Genomic DNA, 7,423 nt, shown 5'->3' with positions numbered 1-7,423 from the left:
ACTGCACTGGAAAAAAAAACACATTGGATCTATAGTCCAGACTCTTGAAAACATCGACAAGAAAAAATACTCTTGATTCAATCAGAATCTAGCTTAAATCAAGAACCAAGCCTCTTAACTTAAGCGGATTTTACCGGGAATGGGGTTGGACAGAAAGATGAATCGACCTTTACCATGCGTACCCTAGGTTCGTTTTCCTACCGGTTAAATGTGGTCGCAGAAAAGTTAGGGAAGCACTGGAAAAAAAAACACATTGGATCTAGAGTCCAGACTCTTAAAAACATCGACAAGAAAAAATACTCTTGATTCAATCGGATTTTTGCTCAAATCAAGAACCAAGCCTCTTAACTTAAGCGGATTTCGTTTAATTCAAGTAAAAATTCGATTGAATCAAGATTATTGTTTCTTGTCAATGTTTTCAAGAGTCTTGACTCTAGATCCAATGTGTTTTTTTTTTTTCCAATGTGAAATAAAGCCTTGAATTTTGTGTTAGGATGATTCCCTCTTGAATCGAGGATAAAATAGCTTACCAAACAAAAACACACAATTAAAACTAAAGTGAGAAAACACAGGAATCACAGGTCAAGGGCATCAATTCACCAAATTATCAAAGTAGTAATTGGCTGAGCAACTCATCTCAGAATGGAGCCTTCTGAATCCATGAATGAGGAAAGTAATCCTTCTAATTCAACGTCTCCGAATGATTGGAATATAGTTTCACACCAAATAAAACCAATAGCCTAAAAGCTCTCAACTTTCGGGAGGAGATAATTCAGAAACCTTTTTGGACGTTGGAATGTAGGCTAAGGGACGGTTACGATGAAATACGGCCGGAACCGGCGCATTCGAGGCGACAAACGAGAACAAGAAGTAGGGAGTGTTTATGTGCAGTTATGCCGTGAGTTCCACAAACGAAGTTTATTCATCATTTCCCGATCTTCTTCATTACGAATGATTACCATGATTTATCCGCCCGGTTCATCGCGCTATGATCCATGGAGCCAAGCCAAGACTCCAGCCAAACCGATCCAACCACACAGAGCGATAGCATCAAACACGTGTTGCGTTCAACTCGGTAGCTTTTAGCCACGCTTGTAGTCAAACTGTGCTTTGAAAGGACAAATTATAATATGGTCGCAGGAGAGCCAGAAAAAGTTGCAGAGAAACAACGGCAGGACGGAGGAACAGGTATGATAATTGTTAGGTAAATGGGGAAAAGTAGGTGTCATGCAAAAAAACGATCGGTTGATATATTAGTTTGACATGGATGATGGGAAGTAGTACGAAGGGATCAAACAGCTATCGGGATGCATTTTTCTACTTGTAATGAAAATAAATTTTCTGTTGCTGCACAATGCGATTTTTCCACAGAGGATGTCATTCAAACATTCGACCTCCTCCAGCAATTTTATCCTGTTTAAAAGTCCCGCATGACTCGTATTTGTAGGAACACAAAAAGTTGAAATTCATTTAGAATGTGAACGTACATTTTTTGGGCACTTGAATAGAAGATGTATTTAACTACGATGGAGCATTTCACGGGAAATACAAAATTGAAAAATGAAACTAGGGTGCTACAAGGATTTTTTTTTTTATTTTTTATTTTTTTATTTTTTTATTTTTTATTTTTTATTTTTTTATTTTTTTTAAATAAAAAAAGAAGTAAATTTAGTGCATTTAAAGATGAAAGCGAAAAAAGGTTAAGGACAAAATTTACGTTAAAATATGAGAGTTTCGTGAAATTTGGTCAAATTTTGAGGATGAAAAAAAGCCGATTCAGACATCTGAATTTGGAACCGTTGTTTAATTTTACTCTTCAATCATTTCCCATTTTTTCCTAAAAATATAATAAACACTATCACCCATTAATTCTTGAAGAGTATAAGAGGAGTTTGGCAGAATCGAAGACAATTTTAAAGAGAATGCCAGGCGTTTCTAAGGGGGAAAAATCAGAATTAAAGGCTCTACTCTCATACAGTAATGCACTGATAAAAACCCGCATTTTCAAGATAACCGGATAAAAACCGGCAACACAATGATGGAGGCAGTTTGACGAGCTTCTGTTATTTCAAGACAATGAACCATAAAGAATTTACATTCTTTTCAGAAGCCATGAATACTTGAGCGGTGAGCGGCGCCCTTCACCGAACGCAATTGCCAATAGCCCCGTGCCGTACTTAGGGTAATTTCACCGGGCGTTTGCGCACTTACAAGTCTTTGAACCCGCCAAAATGGGTTTTAAACAAGACTGCAATCACTGGCACGCAAGGTAGTATCGCAAGGCAGGAAGCGAAAACGCTTGAAGGGTTGCGAGAACTTTAAGATGGGCGTGTGGAATTTCTTCATGAAGGAGGATTTTAAGAAATGTTTGGAGCTGACTGAACAATACGCACTGCGATAATTATACGTTGGAGCTGTCAGTTATTATGGAGGGCTGAGCATTTCAGATAAAACTTCATTTAATGTACCGGTAAACAGTTCTTAGGATTCATGGTACTACTTGTGCGTGCTTTCAATGGAGAGGATGAACATTTTAATGATTTCTAAATACTGTTATGTTTGATTTCAAAATGTCAGTGTAACTCAGAGAGGGAAAAAGACTCTTACTTTTCTAGATTTTTCCGGATCTAACTGAAAAAAAATTCTCTGCGTGTTTTTTGAATTTACGATCTACCGACATGGGAAAATGTCTCCGTAATTTTAGGTTTGACTTCTCGGTCCTTAATTTTGCTTTAGGTTAACGCCTTTTAGGCAAAAACCACTTATGAATGATCCCGAACTTCCATCCTGAGGTTTTATCCAGTAAAATTGCGATTAAGAGAAAAAGTATACAAAAGAAAAAAATCCAGACCTCTTAATCAAAGTTCCTGATACTGTATGGTCAAAGTTTCAACTCCAGCCTGTTTGAGGGTTTACAACGCTCACAGAGCTATTCATACAACTATAGTTAAACTTAAAGGGTTTAAAGTTACTGACAATAAGATAATATAATGACCAAACAAAGACGAGATTATTAGCGAAATACACTGCACCCCAAATCGGACCGGTTGACGAAAGAAATTCGCCCCTTTATTGAATAATTCAAAAGTTCTCAAATAAATATAAAATTAATCTAAGATACTAATCTCAAGAACTGAAGTACTCTGAGCTCGAGTTCTAAACTTATATTTCTCCACTCAACAGGAAAGAAAACAAACAAACAAGTAAATCTCCTTCTCGGTCCTAGGGAGCTCTGAATGAAATACTGACTCACAAAAGCTCTCAAAAGTTCATTGAGCTGAATGCGAGTTACGAACTCCGCCATTGAAGATTAAGAGGAAGAAATTGTCTTCCGCCGAGGGCCGAGGGGCATAAAAATCAAATCACATTCACAGGCACGGCAATAAAACGCGCCTCGCTAATAAAAACACACTTGAGCGACACTGTATGAATGTCAGATTGTTCGAACCACTTACTTCACTCCCATTGAGGCGAGCCGGAGACTCGATCAAAGCGAAGTCTTTTCAGGCACCAAAGGCAGTCGGTCTGGAGCTGCGATAAGTTCAATTGACGAGCAAATAATTGCAGCGTGTGTAATGAGTTCCGCTCGGAAGATTGAACCGATTGCTCCCACCCAACGGTAAACTTTTCAAGATGGAAACAGCTGGTCTCGACGGACTGTGACCTGGCGACCATAAAGTCACTCACAAACTTGTCACATCATCCAAACTATGACCGGACCATCGCAGAGTGAAGTGGTGTACTTGAAAGTTAAAGAAACCCGGGTGAAAAGGCGGTTGACACTCACTCATGGATTGAGGAGCAAATTGAGGGGGAAATGGTGTACATTATCGCAATAAATGTATTTTTCTATTGGGATCGTGACCTGGTTGCTTCCGTTGAAAGGTTTGACGTAAATAAGCGTTTGTGGACTGTAAATAAGCCGTGTTTTGCCCGCGAAAAGCGTTCGAACCATTAAAATTTGAAAATCCTATTTTCGGCCAACTCGAAAATAAAATAGCTTTACTGAAAATTCCGTCTAATTGGAGGAGTAACCGTGGCTCCTCTGGCGTAAGGGCGTATGTCATTTTCACTTGAGCCCTACTGTTCGAAAGACTCCATACTTGCCAGGGCTCACGGAGAAACAGAGACACGCCCTTACGCCAGAGTAGTGACGTTATGTCCCTTTTTTCGTGAACTTTTATCATTTTTCCACGATGCAAAATAGATTTTTGAGCTGCTTCATGAAAAATTTCATGATCAAATCATACGTTTCGAACAATTTTTTTTTTTTTTTTTTTTTAATTCAAACGTAGAGCTGCATATTATGATACAGGCTACAAGATGCCGCCACTGACTGAATGACGCGTTAAAATTGTGGATCGTTGACCCGTCCCCTGTTTTCAATAGGTTTCATCTGGAAGGGTTGCAACAATCGGTGATCTGGCCTCGTTAATGACGCGGTTATCAAACATCACAACTGAGCCGCGAGTATCCGCATCGTTGCCACTTTGAGCACAAAAAACTTGATATTTTTCGTTCAGAGGAAAGAGAGGACGACAAATCTCAAAAGTAGGAATCTCAAAAGAAGGAATCTCATAAGGATTTCGTGCAACAGAGGGATTTTAAACGGGCTATCGTGAATTTCATGACATTTCAGTCAAAAAAACATAGCGGATGTTACTTTCTTTCAAAAAAAATGGATATTTATATAAAACTGGACGCCATTCATAACAATTCCAGTGGTTCATGTACAATATTGTAAAGGTATATTTCAAAGATGAGCACATTTATAAATTGCGTGCAAATCTGCAAAGAAATAATGCTACAATAATTTTTCAAATTCGACTGTTTGTTTGAGCTTCCCTTCTACTTCGTAAGTGGGACAAAGTTGAAAATTGTCGAGGAGAATGGATTCACGGCGAATAATGGGTCACAAATACACCAAAGCAATCATGCACATTTGAAGACTTTCAGAAAAATTGCACGACGAAAAGACTAGTCCTTTGCATAAAAGTTTATCAATCCCACGAAAAAAAAAAGAATATATCTGGATATTCCTAAATTAATAATTACGCACACTAAATAAATCTGGCAAGAGCACACGCATGACTAGGTTCCGTCAACAACTGCATTTTATCAAATCGGTCTGGTTTTTTTGATCCGCGGCTGTCATCGCATCCGGTTTGCCCCGCCCTACCCCCTCCCCCTTCCAGCGGGGCGAGGAAACGCAGAAACGAATGCGCGCGCACGTAATCCCGCGCGAGAAGAAGAGGGGATTAATTGGGCGGAATATACTTTTACGGCCGAGATCAACCCACATAATTAATTACGGAGGGTGCAACCGTATCATAAGACGCTGGTTTAGGATAATTGGGTCTGTCTGGTACACAGCGGTAATACTGTCTTGTCGTCCTCAGCACTTGAACTTGGACAAAATCAGGTTTTTGTTTCTCCTAAATTTTGTGTATTTGCAATCATCTGCAGGATAAAGGTTTCAGAAAAGCGCTTTTTGTAAAGCTGGGTCCAAAAATCGGAATTCCAAATTTCACAGGAAAATTCTCTCGTCGTAAAAAATAGGTATTGAGTTCATTTTTGCCATTTTAGGACATGGACTTTTATTATGATCCAGCAGTTTGGGGGCTTGAAAGAGATAAATTTAAATTTGAAACAGTTTTTTCTTAACATTGCGTTTCCTGAACTGCAAAATTGAAACCGACATAATTCAAGTGTTCAGTTTTGGTCTGACATTATTTTGATCCCAAAATGTTTTTGAATCACTCCTCAAGACTCCGGTGTCATTACATCAATTGTGCGTTTTTGTCGACCAGGTGCCTTTTCCCTGAGAGGGTCATATATTTAAGACATTTTACCTGGTAAAAAATGAAAATTAACTAGTTGTTGGCTCTGACTATTGAATTTCTAGATCACATATTTGTGCGCAAATCACCAACCGCTCAGACGTGGCAAGATATTCAAAGTTGTTTTCACAATTGGACTGCATTTTGCAATAAGAAACTACAATTTATGACCCATACGTAAAAACTTCTGCATGAGAGAAACTAATGACACATAAGCCGTTCTAAAAATTCTAGGAATTGTACTTCTTAATTGCAAGATGACTCCAATTGGCAGAAGACCTCGGTTTTCTTCAATTTCTAAGTCTCCTTTCCGCATGTCCACCAAACTGCAAAATCCAATGAATTTTCGGAGGACTTGACAAAGAACGACTATTCGGAGACTACTTGTTTGTCTGAGCACGAAAGACTGATGTCGTCTCGCTGAGCCCGAGGATGAAAAACCGAAACAATGACTAACAAGACGAAAACCCGGCCGGTTACGGAGAAGCACCTACGCGAGTTCGGCGGCGGAGCGCGGAGGTAGTCCAACATTACCAACATGTCCTTGATGTATTGAGCAAGTCGACGAGACATTCAGACTTCTGGCCCGAAGAGGGTGCGATGTAAATCGAAGGGGGGAGAGGGAGGCGCAGACAGCCCCAGATTGCCAAATGTGATACGGATCGATTTATTGCATGGATACAATAAGGTGGACCAGTATTTGGACTTCATTTTGCAATTGGGAACTACGATTTCTGGCTCATCCGTAAAAACACTTATGTGCATAGGGAAATTAGTGGTATGTACGTTGTCTCTGAACTGAGCCAGAATTTGTCGTTCCTAATGGCAAAAAATAGTTCATTTGATACTAAAATCTGCACAACGCATTGTAAAGCTGATCAATAGGCTTGCCGACAAAATGGCAGTCCAAAATTTAAAACTTCAAAAGTCAAGAAGCAAGATAAAAAGTGGGCACAGATTAGTATACCACTATGTTGTGGCACATTGCACAATTTTTTTAAAACTTTATCGGCACTATGAAAAAACAGATTAGTATGCTTTCAAGTCAAGTTAATTGTACCAGCTAGCACACTTCGTGAGTGTGAAGTAAAATAAGTGGTCTTATTGGGCTTTGATTTGAATAGGCAACTAAATTAACTCCCTGGCGAAGCTGAGAGTATCATCCGCATTTGAAGGCGCACCAACCTGTGGTCGTGCTGTTGCTGTTTTTAACCAATAAGATTTTTACTATGTCGGTGCGAATGACTGCACTCTTACGAGGTAACATACGTGTTACCTATCAATAAATTGCGAGCGATTGCGGCCTGCGTGTAACATGGATGTTTTTGCCAGGAATTACTTTTTCTCTGGTAGTATGATTAACTTCCCCATCGATATTACAAATTCTTCTTCATCGAATTTATTCACATTGTTCTTCATAGCCCCACGAAAAGTCTAAAACTGTAGGATTCATAAGAGAGCTGCACAAACAAGCAATGGTATACTTTCCTATATGAAGAAACGCTATGCGACACAACGCGACGGTCCCTCCGCGTTTGGTTCCAAGCTCGGCCGGCTGGCAGCGCTGGGAGCGAGGCCGCATG

Source organism: Bemisia tabaci, chromosome 5 (assembly GCF_918797505.1).
Source record: "Bemisia tabaci chromosome 5, PGI_BMITA_v3".
Lineage (NCBI taxonomy): Eukaryota > Metazoa > Arthropoda > Insecta > Hemiptera > Aleyrodidae > Bemisia > Bemisia tabaci.
The sequence above is the reverse complement of the archived record's forward strand: the minus strand, read 5'-3'. Positions refer to the sequence as shown.